Source organism: Cynocephalus volans, chromosome X, assembly GCF_027409185.1.
Source record: "Cynocephalus volans isolate mCynVol1 chromosome X, mCynVol1.pri, whole genome shotgun sequence".
Taxonomy (NCBI): Eukaryota; Metazoa; Chordata; class Mammalia; order Dermoptera; family Cynocephalidae; genus Cynocephalus; species Cynocephalus volans.
This window is the reverse complement of record NC_084478.1, coordinates 70715415-70729625: the sequence shown is the minus strand read 5'-3', so window position 1 is coordinate 70729625 and position 14211 is coordinate 70715415. Positions and strand designations below refer to the sequence as shown.

Sequence of the window (14211 nt, the reverse complement as noted above, 5' to 3'; positions counted from 1 at the left end):
CTGGGATTGGCTTTCCAGAAGTGCAGGACTAGTGTTATAGCTGCTCCTGGGTCGAGGCTTCAAGTCGATGGGATCAGGGTGCTGTAGCCTGTCCTGTGAGTGTGTTGGGATGACTGTGGAGCTTTAAGGCTGGGGATGCACAGTGGCTAATGGCCCCAGGGCAGGGTGCACTCCCTCAATGGCTCTGGTTTCAAGATGGCACCATACTGCATCAGTTTGGGTCACAAAGGTAGGGGGTGGGGAATGCACACTATGTGATCCTGCTCTGGAGCAATGCAATGAGTATATTTTAGGCAGCTCCCTATACTTGGCTCCAGGCTTGTAAGGGCTATGGAATCTTCCTGCAGCAGGAACTGCAGGCCTCTGTGGTGAGGATAGGGATTGTTGTGGGCCCTCTTTCTACCTTTTCCCCAACAAGGGAAAGTCTTTCATGCACCGATCCTGGTGGCAGAGATTTGGAGGCTGAGGCTGTGTGCCTCTCTCTCCTCTCTATGTTGCTATCCTGGGCTTTCGTGCTCCACAGGGATCTCATGAGTCTCTTGCTGCACTCCTGCACTCTCCCACAGATGCTCCCATCAATATTTAGCTGTCTGTTAGTTTTTCTGGTCCTTTTCTGTGAGAGGGACATGCCCTGGGCACCTCTAGTCCACTGTCTTTCTCCTCTTGTTATTATTGATTTTGAATTATTTTTTGCATAAGGTGTGAGATTAAAGTTGAGGTTCATTTTTTTTTCTGTTATACAGAAGTCCAATTGTTCCAATAACATTTGTTCATTTGTTGAAAAGTCTATCCTTTTTCCATTGTCTTTGCACTTTTGTCAAAAATCAAATGGCCATATTAGTGTGAATCTATTTCTGGACTCTCTTTCTGTATTCATCTATGTATGTGTCTCTTCACCAACACCACTCTGTCTTGACTTTTCTGTAAGTTTTAAAATCAGGTAGTGTGATTACTTCAACTTTATTCTTTTCAAAATTGTTTTAGCTATTCTCATTCCTTTGTCTTTCCATTTAAATTTTGGTGTCAGCTTTTAATCTTGACAAAAAATATTGCTTGGATTTTTATTGGAATTGTGTTAAACGAATAGATTAATTTGGAGAGAGCTGATATCTTTACTATGTTGAATCTTCCAATCCATGAACATATGTCCCTCTGCTTATTTAGGCCTTCACTAATTTCTTCCTTCAGCATTTTATAGTTTTTAGCATACACCTTTGGGTTTTGAACTGCCATGAGTCCATGCCAGTTTTAGCAGAGGAAATAAAGTGGTAAACTCACAGATAGTTCAGTGTTACTATGACATCTGGTCTTTTCCCCCAATCCACTCTCTACTGTTTACTTTCACAGTACTCAAATAGCTCTTCCCTGCATTCTGTCCAGGTTTGAAAGGTGAGTTTAGTGGCAGAGACAGTGTGCAATTTGCTTACTCCATTTTACCCAGAACAAAACTCAATAATTTTTAAGTGTTAATGGGTCCTGAGATGAAAAAGTGTGAGAATCACTACATTTTAGGGATCAGAATTTTAATATGCTCACAGAGACAGACGAAGCATGAAGCAGGAACTGAGTTGAATCCATTAAGCTACAAGCCACCCTTTCATACAAAGAAAACTAGGAAAATTTCACCCACAGGGCCAGAAATATGGCAAGGAAGCTCACCATTTTTCTGGGACAATAGGAAGAAAAATAGTTACTTACCTGTAAAAGAAAGGACATAAAGGACATATAATGAATAACTTAAAAATTATTGTAGAAATAGACAGGGATCTTTTAAAAATGTGATTAATCCAAGAAAGTCAAGAAAGGATGGGGGAAAAAGAAGGAAATGTGGTTAAAATAAAACATGAGGACTTTCTCTTCTGCTCATAAGAAACTGGGTTTATCTTCTTGCCTTAAACAACTAAAAAGAATGAATGAATTATATAAAACAATGGTTTTTCAGGCATTGGACATCAGGTAGTAAAGGACACTGATCCTCTAGAGAATGGGAACAAACAAAGTGAGGCCTATGATTACCTCAGCTCACTGCTGGAAAGAGTTTTCAGGTCACAGCATGGGCAGATAGGATCTAACCAGAGTTTGGTGGTCTCCCTGAATCAAGGACACAGAAGTGAATAACTACTGGAGACCTAGTGTACAGCATGGTGACAACAGTTAATAATAATATAACATTGTATACATGTATTGAAGTGTAACTGTGTACCCCATAAATATGTACAATCAATATGTTTCAATTAAAAAATTAGTAAAAAAAGTATTAGAGTAATCTTCACAGAGACCCCTATACTTTCTATTATGTATGTTCCTAGGTATTTTTCAATGATGCTGTCATTGTAAACAAGATCTTTTCCCGCTATTTTTATAACTGACTGTGAATGGCATATAAGTTTTAAAAATTGATTTTTTTAAACAAAAAGTCCAGTTTGCTACCAAGTGTGCTTCTGTAAGATGAAATGGCTCAGTCGCAATTGGTAAGTAGAGGATGGTCTCTCTCTGTGTGTGTGTGTGTGTGTGTGTGTGTGTGTGTGGGTGTGCGGGTGTATATATATATATATTTAGATAGATAGATAGATAAATAATGTATTATATACTTGAAATTTGCTAAGAGAGTAGATCTAACCTCACACAATAGGTAAATTTAAGAGGCGATGAATATGTTAACTAGCTTGATTATGGTAGTCATTCATAATGTATACGTATATCAAAATATCAAGTTGTACACCCTAAATATATACAACTTTTATTTGTAAGCCATACCTCAATAAAGCTGGGAAAAAATTTTTAAAAAGGCAAATAAAATGAGGAGGACAAGGCAATTAGATTCACAGGGTGGGGTATGGGTGGAGAGATAAAAAGGGAGAGATAAAAAGAGAGAATGAGGAAGAGAGTGAGAGGGAGCGAAGGAGGGAGGGGGATAGAGGGAGGGAGGGAGAGAGAGAGAGAGAGAGAGAGAAAGAGAGAGAGAGAGAGAGAGAGGAGAGAGAGAGAGAGATTGGAGAGCACTCTGGAAATTTGTACACAGTCCCCTGGGGTCTTTAGCTGAGTACTGAACAGCATAGCATGTGGGGAACTTACCCAAGGCCAGAGAATGAATCAGAAGAAATGAGCATGGAGAACAAGTTTTGGAGCCCCGAAAGGGTTGGGGATTTGAGTAATCAGAAGAGTATTGCCTCTGATTTAGGGGCATTATTAGCCTTAAACTTAAATATTATGCTACTCTGGTCTGTTGGGGAAAAATTAAAAAGAAAATTCCCTGCCAACCCAGGAAATCCTCTCCATGAATGTAGAAAAGAAAACAGTTTTATTATTGAATAAGCATTAAACCAGACTGTGATGCATCACAGGCAATCTACTAACAAGACTGCAAAAACAGATATAATCCCATTTTTATGTATGTAATGTATCCGCACACACATGTTCTTAAAATGAATGATAAATTGTCCTTTTGTAAGAGGACTTGACAGCACTGTTTGCTATGCATTTTTTAATAGTTCATCCTAAGTTCACCTGGTAATTGGAATAGCCATCTGTGCTAGTTAATTGCCTTTATCTGAAGAAAAAAACCAACCTTCTCTTATCTCTGTGATACTTCTCATATCTCTTTTCTCATATTTCTGCTCACATCATAGAGCAAGGTACCTAAGCTAAACTCCCTGGATGACAGGAAGATATAGGGCTGCTGTCTTTTGATGTCTACATTTCAAAGAGATGGTTCCCAGTCCCTTAAGAAAAACATTCCTGTGAGGGAGGTGCCACAGGCCTTGACCACACCCCACCTCCTTCCTCCTTCTTCCACCCTATTTCCTTCCCCCTTCACTTCTCTCCCTCCTCCCCAACTGCTCTGCAACATCTTAGAATATAATATATATATATATAAATAAATAAATGAATAAATTTTTTAAGAAAAGAAAAAGAAGAACATCCCTTGATTATTAAGCTGGCAAGAGGCTTAAATAGTCTCTAAAAAGATTTACATACATATCAAAAGAACAGAGGAAAGACCCACAAATATTAGGTTTCTTAAGGAAATATTAGAAGAAAAGGGAGGGAGAAAAGATCTCTTTCCCTTTTGGTGACAGGAAACGTTCAATTTTATTTTTGTATACTCTTCCAGATTTCACCTTACAAAGATAAAAAGCAAGCCTCAAAAGGATCAAATTTTCCCTAGGTAACTTAACTGCATCCCAGAAAAAAGGTAAAAATTATTAAAAGAAATGCAAAAAATTTAGTACCAACAACATAAAATTCACAATGTCTGCCATACAATGAGAAATTACCAGGCATGCAAAGAAACAGGAAAAATAACTCATAGTAAGAAAATCAATAGCAACAGACCCAGAAATGGCACAAATGATAAAATTAGTAGACAAGGACATTAAATCCACTGTTATAAAAATATTCCAGATATGTAGAGGAAAGCATAAGCATGTTAAGGAGAGAAATGGAAGATATAAAAAAGATCTACATTGAACTTGTAAAGATAAAAATATAATGTCTGTGATATAAAATACACTAGATGGGATTAGTATCAGATTAGACACTGCAATAAAAGAAAAGATTAGTGAACTTGAGGACATGGCAATGAAAATGATCCAAAAAGAAACATACACAGGAAAAAGTCTGAAAATAAAGAATAGAACATTAGTGAGCTGTGGGATGACTGTAAGCAGCGTAATATATATGTGGTTCCCAGAAGAGGAGAAAGGAGGGAAAAGTAAAACTATTAGGAAAAATAATGGCCCAATCTTTCCCAAATATGACAAATGTATAAACCCACAAATCTAAGAAGCTCAATAGACTTCAAGCCAATAAACATAAAGACATCAAAATCAAGTTGCTCAAAAAACAGTGACCAAGAAAGTAAATCCTATGGAGCTGGGGACCAGACCCCCCTTCTACAACCAGGCACACCACCAGCACCTTGGGGCCTGCCTGGGATCCTGAGGTATGGGTCTGGGGACCAGACCCCTCTCCCACATCCAGGCACACCACCAGCAGCTCCAGTCCCATCTGGGGTTCTGAGGTCTGGAGCTGGGGACTGGATCCCCCCAAACCAGGCACACCTTCAGCACCAAGGAGCATGCCAAAAACATCACCTCCATGTGGGTGGCCCACCACAGCCACCACAATAACCATAGCTGCCGTGAAAGTAGCTAGATGCCACAACCACCATGCAGATGGCCCGCTAGCCACTGAAGTGCATTGACACAAGGAGAGTCACCAGCAGAGACAAAGAAAAGAAGAGGATGTCTCTCTCCACAAAGCCCATTCCAGAGTGACAGAAGAAGCATCTGCTCTTTGATAATATTGGGAGACCTGAACAAATCTCTCAGTACTGGACAGATTGTCTAGGCAACAAATCAGCAGAGTAACCATTACTCTTTCAGAAGGAGAGAAGAAATCTGGGGTTATCAGAGGTGGGAGGGGGAAGGGAGAGGAGGACAGGGAGAGATTGGACAAGGGGCATAAAGAGTAAGTATGATTTGTAACAATATATATGCTAGTAATATTGATTTGATCAACATATGCCAATGTTGAACCCCCAAAATATGTATAATCAATTATGACTCAATAAAAATTTTAAAAAAAGAAAAAGAAAAAGGAAATAAATCCTAAAAGGAACCAGAAGAAAGACATGTTATGTACAGAGGAACAAAGGTCAAAACAACAGCACATTTTTCATGAGAAACCATTTAAGCCAGAAAACAGTGAAACAACATCTTTAAAGGACTGAAAGAAAAAACTGTCAATCTGGGCTGACCCCGTGGCTCACTCGGGAGAGTGCGCACTGGGAGTGCAGTGGCGCTCCCGCCATGGGTTCCGATCCTATATAGGGATGGCCGGTGCACTCACTGGCTGAGCATGGTGTGGGTGACACCAAGCCAAGGGTTGCAATCCCCTTACTGGTCACAAAAAAGGACAAAAGAAAAAAAAAAAGAGAGAAAAACTGTCTATCTAATATTCTATACACAGCCAAAATATTTTCAAAAAGAAGACCTTTGCAGACACACAGAAGCTGAAATAATTCATCACCAGTGGACCAACACTGCAATAAATGCTAAAGAAAGTCTTTCAGGTAGAAAGAAAATACCAGGTCTTTAAGAAGAAATAGATAAAGATCTACATAAAGCAATGTATCTATATTAAAAAAGGAAGAGACTGAAAAAGGTAACTATGTAGATAAATACATTTTTTTTCCATATTTAAAAAATCTCTTGATTTAAAAATCAAGGAATCAGGGCTGTCAGGGACAGCACAGTTCTGGTAACACCAAGGTCATGGGTTTGGATCCCCATATCTGCCAGCTGCCAAAATAAATAAATAAATAAATAAATAAATAAATAAATAAATAAATAAATAAATAATCAAGGAATCAGAGGAGGAATTAGAAAGCATTTTGAGCTGAATGAAAATAGAAATATGACATATCAAAATTTGAGAGTGATAACTAAAGCAATACTTAGAGGGAAAATTATAGTACTAAATACTTATATTAGAAAAGAAGAAAGATCTCAAATAAATGATCTAAGATTCCATCTTAGGAAACTGGAAGAAAAGAAGCAAGTGAAACACACATTAAACAGAAGAATAGAAATAATAAATATTAGAGCAGAAATCACTATAATATGAAATAGGAAAACAATAGAAAAAAATCAAGAAAGTAAGCCCATTTGCACCAGTCATGGAAAAAAAAAAAATACCTAGGAATCAATTTAACCAAGGAGGTGAAAGATCTCTACAATGAGAACTACAAACCAGTACTGAAAGAAATTAAGGAAGACACAAGAAGATGGAAAGACTCTTGGATTAGAAGAATCAACATTGTGAAAATGTCTATACTACTCAAAGCAATCTACAGATTTAATGCAATCCCCACCAAAATACCAATTACATTCTTCACAGAAGTGGGAAAAACAATCTTAACTTTCATATGGAACAACAAAAGACCCCAAATAGCCAAAGCAATCCTGAGCAGAAAAAAAAAAAATTAAAATAAAAATAAAGCCAGAGGCATAACAGTACCTGACTTCAAATTATACTACAAAGCTATAGTAACCAAGAAAGCATGGTACTGGCATAAAAATAGACACTCAACCAGTGGAACAGAGTAGAGAACCCAGAAATCACCTCTCAGTCTGACAGCCATCTGATGTTTGAAAAAGGCAACAAAAACCTACATCAGGGAAAAGACTGCCTCTTCAATAAGTGGTGCTGGGAAAATTGGATATCCATATGCAGAAGAGTGAAACTAGACATGCACCTCTCACCATAGACTAAAATCAACTCAAAATGCATTAAGTACTTAAGTGTAAGACCTGAAACTGTAAAATTACTAAAGGAAAATATAGGTGAAACACTTCAGGAACTGGGTCTGGGCACAGACCTTATGAACATGAGCTTGAAAGCACAAGCAACAAAAGAAAAAATAAACAAGTGGGATTATACCAACCTAAAAAGCTTCCGTACAGCAAAGGAAACAATCAACAGAGTAAAACAATAACCTGCAGAGTGGGAGAAAATTTTTGCTAAGTATGCATCCAACAAGGGATTAATATCCAGAATATACAAGGAACTCAAGCAATTACACAGTAAAAAACAAAAAACAAAAAAACAAATAACCCAATTAAAAAATGGGCAAAGCAGCTGAATAGACATTTTTCAAAGGAAGACATACAAATGGCTAACAGGTACATGAAAAAATGCTCAATATCACTAGTCGTCAGGGAAATGCAAATTAAAACCACATTGAGATATCATCTCACCCCAGTTATACTGGCTATAATAAAAAATAATGAGAATAACAAATGCTGGTGAGGATGTGGAGAGAAGAGAATGCACCTACACTGTTGGTGGAACAGCAAATTAGTACCACCACTGTGAAAAACAGTATGGAGGTTTCTCAAACAACTACAGATAGATCCCCCCATACAATCCAGTAATCCCACTTCTGAGGATATACTCATAGGAATGGAAATCATCATGTCGAAGGGACACTGGCATCCCATGTTTATCACAGTTCTGTTCACAATATAGATATGGAACCAACCTAAATGTCCATCGACGGATGACTGGATAAGGAAAATGTGGTATATATACACCATGGAATACTACTGTGCCATTAAAAGGAATGAAATTCTGCCATTTGCAACAACATGGATGAGGTTGGAGAAACTTATGTTGAGTGAAATAAGCAAAGCACAGAGGGATGAATACCGCATGTGCTCACTCATAAGTGGGAGCTAAGAGAGAAAGTAGGAAGGAGAGAGACCACAGTGGTGCATTGCACTTGCAGAGGGAGAAAGCATAACTAGGGTTACAAAGTGGAGTTGGGGGAAGGGGGACGGGGAGGGAGGTTTGTGATAATTGGGTGGGAGACACGGGGTATAATCGCAATTTGTGGTAATGGGCGTACTGCCAGTGTGGATCTGGTCATCACATCTTGGGTATGTGTGGTGACAATCAGCTTTGTACCCCATGAATATTTATAACCAATAATAAAAAAGTAACTAAAATATGTAAAAAAAAAATCAATGAAACCAAAAGCAGTTTCTTTTAAAAAATCAATAAAATTTATAAAACTCTATTTAGACTGACCATGACAAAGGAAGTAAAGACACAATTTACTAGACTCAGGAATGAAAGAGGGGAACATCATTACAGATCCCAGAGACATTAAATGGATAATGGGGGAATATTATGAACAACTTGATGCCAATAAATCCAGCAACATGGATAAAATGGGCAAATGATCTGAAAGACACAAACTTCCAAAGTTCACTCTAGAAGAAATAGTTAACCTGAACATCCCCATTACTAAAAAAGAAATTAAATTTTTGTTTACAAACTTTCCCACTAAGTAAACTCATGGCACAGATGGCTTCACTGACAAATTCTACCAAACATTTACAGAAAAAATAATACAAATTCTACACAAACTTTTCCAGAATATAGAAGAAGAGGGACATTTCCTAACTAACGGTATGTGGTCAGCATTACTCTTATACCCAAACAAGTAAAGAAAACAAACAAACAAACAAAAACAAACAAACAAACAAAAAAACCCCTACAGACCGATATCTTCCATGAATATAGATGCAAAAATTCTTAACAAAATTTTAGCAAATCATCAAATACATCATGGGCAAGTGATTTATTCCAAGAATACAGGGAAGTTTGGGAGCGGGAGGCGGGAGTGGGGAGGGGAGAGATTGGATAAGGGGCATAAAGAATAAGTGCGATTTGTAACAATGAATACGGTAATAAAGAATAAAAGAAAAAAGAATACAGGGCGGTTTTAACATTTGAATACCAATTGTTGTAATTCATCATATTAAAAGATTAAAAAAATAACAAACCATACGGTTATTTCAATAGATTTGGAAAAAGCGTTTTACAGAATCCAACATCTCTTCATGATAAAAAAAAAATTTCAGCAAACCAGGAAAAAAAAGGGAATCTCTTCAAGCTGTTAAAGAACATCTACAAAAACATGTAACATCATACTTATGGTGAATGACTGAATACTTGCCCCAAGATCCGGACCAAGGAAAGAATATCTGCTCTTCACTCATATTCGTTGTTTTACTGGCGGTCCTAGGCAGTGGAATAAAGCAAGACAAAGAAATAAAAGGCATACAGAGTAGAAAGGAAGAAGTAAAACTCTCTTTATACTCAGATGACATTATAGTCTAGGTAGAGAATCCTAAGTAATCCACAAAAGAAGCCACTAGAACTAATAAATGAGTTTAGCAATGTTGCAGGATACAAGTTCAAGGCACAAAAACAAATTGCATTTCCATATACTAGCTGTGAACTATCTAAGATTCAATAAAAGAAAGATGCCATTTATTATAGCATCAAAATATATGAAATACTTAGAGGTAAAAATCTAACAAAATACGTGCAAGATCTGTGCACTGAAAAGTAGGAAGCGTTGCTGAAAGAAATTACAGAAGACCTAAATAAATCGAGTGGTATATCATGAGCATGGATCTAAAGACTCCACCTTGTTAGGATGTCAGTCCCCAAACTGATATGAGGATTTGATGCAATCCTAATCAAAATCTCATTAGATTTTTTGTAGAAATTGACAAACTGATTCTAGAATTTATATGTTAATTTCAAAAACCTAGAATAGTCAAATACAATTTTGAATAAGGAAAATAATGTTGGAATACTTACAACAACTGACTTCAAGACTTATAAGGCTACAGTGATCAAGACAGTGTGGTATTGGCATGAATATAGGTGAACAGACCAATGGAACAGAATAGAGTACAAATATAGGCCCACAGAGTTGATTTTTGACAAAGATGCCAATGCAACTCATTAGAGAAAGGATAGTATTTTCAACAAATGGTGCTCAAATGATTAGATATTCATATGCAAAAAATATATATAAACTTTGATGCATGCCTCTTTCCATACAAAAATTAACTCAAAATGGTCATATCCCTAAATAGAAAACCTAAAGCCATAAAACCTCTGGAAGAAAACATAGCAGAATATCTTTTTTTTTTTAAACCTTGATTTAGGCACACATTTCTTATATATAACTTCAAAAGCGTGGTCTAAAAGAATACATCGGTAAATTGGACTTTGTCAAAACTAAAATCTTCTGCTTTTAGAAAGACGCTTTTAAGAGAATAAAAAGACAAGCCACAGACTGGGATAAAATATTTGCAAATCTATACTCAACAAAGGATTTGTATCCAAAATATATAAAGAACTTTCAAAAGCTGAATAGGTCAGTAACCATTAAACAAGTCAAAATGGTAGTAAAAAATAAAAATCCCCTCGAAAAAGGTGAAAATGACCTTATCATAGATTTTGTTTAAGCCAACCTTCAAAAAATATATAACCCCAACTTTCCTGGTGGTGATAGGAAAATCTCACACATTTTTCGAGGCTGGAATAATCTTGAGATCTAAACCTGACTGAGACAGTACATAAAAAGTTTTTTATAGGCTAATATTGATTGTAAGCATAAATGAAAAATCCTGCATAAAATACAAGCAGATTTATTCCCTAATAAATCTTTAAAAAATATGAACAAGTAAGGTCCCATTATTTCAAGAGTGGCTTAGAGAATCTGTTAACGTAATTCACCACATTAATAGATAAAAAGGAGAAAAACCATATGATCATTTTAGTTGTAGAAAAGCAACTAAAATTCGACACCCATTCATAATTTGAAAACAAATGAAGAACAAAACACAGCAGATAACAGAAGTGAAAAAACAAAACCTATAGCAAACCTAGTGCCATTATTTCCTGACACGATATTAGAAGTTTTAATGAATGCACTAACACAATAAAAAGAAAAAAAGGAATAAAGATTGAAAAAGAAGATAAAAATATAATTCACAGATGATATACCTATATTAAAAAAAATCTATGAGAATCTACAAGCTATGAAAAGAAGAGAATTCAATAAGGTTGCTAGATACAAGAGTCTCATATAAATATTGAGTTCCTACATAGTAGCAATTAACAGTTAAAATGTAATTTTAAAGAAGGATCTCATTTGTAATAGAATAAAACCCCACAAGGTATCTAGGAATAAATCTAAAGCCAGTATTTTACTTAAAATAATATGTATAAATGATCCCACTTAAAATTTATTTTGATCTATCTGTATAATTATTTATACTTTGATCTCCATTCAATCAAAATTTTGAGTACTTACTATGTGCCAGGTACTTTTGTTAGGGCTGCTAAGAGATATAATGATAATAAAGACAAAGTTCTAGTCTTCATGAAATTTACATTCTTGAGGGAGGAAATGATAATAAGTAAACAACAAGAGAACTATATAGTATTGTGAAAATTGCTTGAAAAAAAATAAATCAGGTTAAGGGAATGGATGATGAAGGGGGTGGTATTTTAGAAAGAGTGATAGACGAAAAGGAGAAGACATATAACAGAGACCCAAATGAAGTGGGAGGTCTTGCCAAGGGGATGTCTTGGGGGGCAGGGAGAGCTTTCCAGTCAGAGAGCAGTAGGTGCAAAGGCCCTGAGGTGGCAAGAGCACAGCAGGTACAAAAACAGCAGCACAAGGTCAATGTGGCTAGAGGAGTGAATGAGGTGGAGAATGGTGGGAGAAGAGGTTATGCAGTGACTCATGGTACTGATCAGAGGGCCTTCCTTGTAGGACATCATGAGGAGTATGGATTTTCATTTGAGTAAGAAGGGGATGCCATTGGAAGGTTTTGAACAGAGGAGTGACTTAATTTGACCTGTGTTGTAAAAGGATCACTTTGGCTGGTCCGATGGTAGTGGGTTATCAGAACTCATTAACGTTAGTGCCACTAAAGTTGGTATACAATCCCCCACTGCTAAACTTGACTAACTTAAACAAACAAAAAGAAAATAAAAGGATCACTTTGACTTCTGTGTTGTGAATACAGTATAAGGTGGCAAGAGTAGAATCAGGAAGAGCAGTTAGGAGAATATTGCAGTAATTCAGGTGATAGATGGTGGGTGTCTAGGAATGGTGTGGTGGAGGTGGAAAAGGTGAGCAGTGGATTAGTTCTGGTTATCTTTTGAAGAGAAAGCAAAATGAGTTTCTAGTAGTTTGGATGTTGGGGTGTGAGAAACAAACAAACAAACAAAAAACCAAAACAAGTCAAAGGGAACTGGGGATAGAATTAGAATTAAAGTTATGGCCAAGGAATTTTGGCTTGAGTAACTGGAAGGATAGTTTTCCATTAACTGAGATGGGGCATGTTGCGGGTAAAACAAGATTTTAAGGAAAAGTCAGGGGTTCAATGTGGAACATATTAAGTTTGAGACATCTATTAGACATCTAAGTTGAGATCTCAGGAAAGCAGTTAGATATGTGATCTGGAGTTTAGGGGAGAAATTAGGTCTAGAGAGATGAGTTTGGAAGTCATCAGCTTATTGGAGGTAATTAAAACTATGAGACTGGAGAATGAACATAGAACAGAAAGGAAAAGAGGAATAAGGACTGAGCCCCTGAGTAGTTAAGCGTCATATTAACCTTTTCTTTTTCATGCAGTTAGGTTTTTGCCTCTATGTGAGGGGCTCTATACATTTTCCTGTTGAGCTTGGTATTCTAATTTTGTCAATGTCAGTGTGTTTCCCTATATTTTCTGTGGGAAACACAACTAAGTCCCTCGTCTCTGCCATCCTCAGCCTCTCACAGCTAGGTCGGTTAATTTCCTCACCTGTAATCAGCCCAGTATTGGTTTCCAAAACAATTCATACTGGAAGCACCAAGAGTTTCAGGAATATCAAGATCTCCTTTAGTGGGGCTTAGGATCAAGTTGCTGTTTTTATTAGCTAGGACTAGAACTTTTCTCTCTAAGGCTGTGTATCTATCTCCTTTGGCAGGGGTGAAGGGCAAGCCCTGCCCAGCCACCCATTTCTCTCTTTCAACACTCACAGATGTGCCATGACTATCTCTTAAGGTTACCAGAGAGCTAAGCTCTTTATGCCCTTCAAGTTTGCTATCTCAGTCATCACAAGAACCCTGGGACTCTGGTCATTATCCATGTGTCTCATGTTCTAATCCCAATACAGCTTTGTGTATTTCCCCAACCTATCCCTCCATCTTAGTCCTCTTCAGATCCTGAAATCCTTCTATTGTGTCCTGTAAAATCATAGTCCAGATTTGCCCAGGATAATTCTAGCTTACCCATGGTGTGTAATGTCCTGTCTGATTTAGCATCTGTCATTCTCAAAAGTATCCCAGATTGGATGATAAATGATAAGGTCATTTTATCTAGAACTCAAAGTCATCAGCAAAATCTCCTTTATCCTTTCAGTTTGCTGAAAAAAAAATTTTTTTTTTTTTGGCAGCTGGCTAGTACAGGGATCGAACCCCGGACCTTGGTGTTATCAGCACCATGCTCTAACCAACTGAGCTAACCAGCCAGCCCCACCCCACCCCCTACCCTTCATCTTCTTGATCTAACTCTAATATGGATTTATCCAATGACCTTACAGCCCACTCAGATGGTGGTTATTTTTTCTCCCATAGCCTGAGGTCCCTCACTGCTACTTTCAGATCATTCTCCCTTCTCCTCCCTAAGAATCCCCATCTTCAAATTCCCTGTCACAGGATATATTACCCACTATCCTACCTTGCTATAGATCCCCTGGTGCCCCTCCAGTTTCTCCAAGATTTCAACTTCTGTCTCACTGTCACTATGCACAATTAATCCTGTCTTAATTCTTTGTGATTCC

At 37.2% G+C, this 14211-nt stretch overlaps 1 non-coding gene across 1 annotated transcript; it reads right to left on the bottom strand.

The window, feature by feature from the left end:
* Positions 1-13825: 13825 nt before the first annotated feature.
* On the bottom strand, positions 13826-13899 carry TRNAI-GAU (transfer RNA isoleucine (anticodon GAU)). The gene has a single exon. It is a non-coding gene; the product is annotated as a tRNA-Ile (tRNA).
* Between the last annotated feature and the right edge of the window lie 312 nt (positions 13900-14211).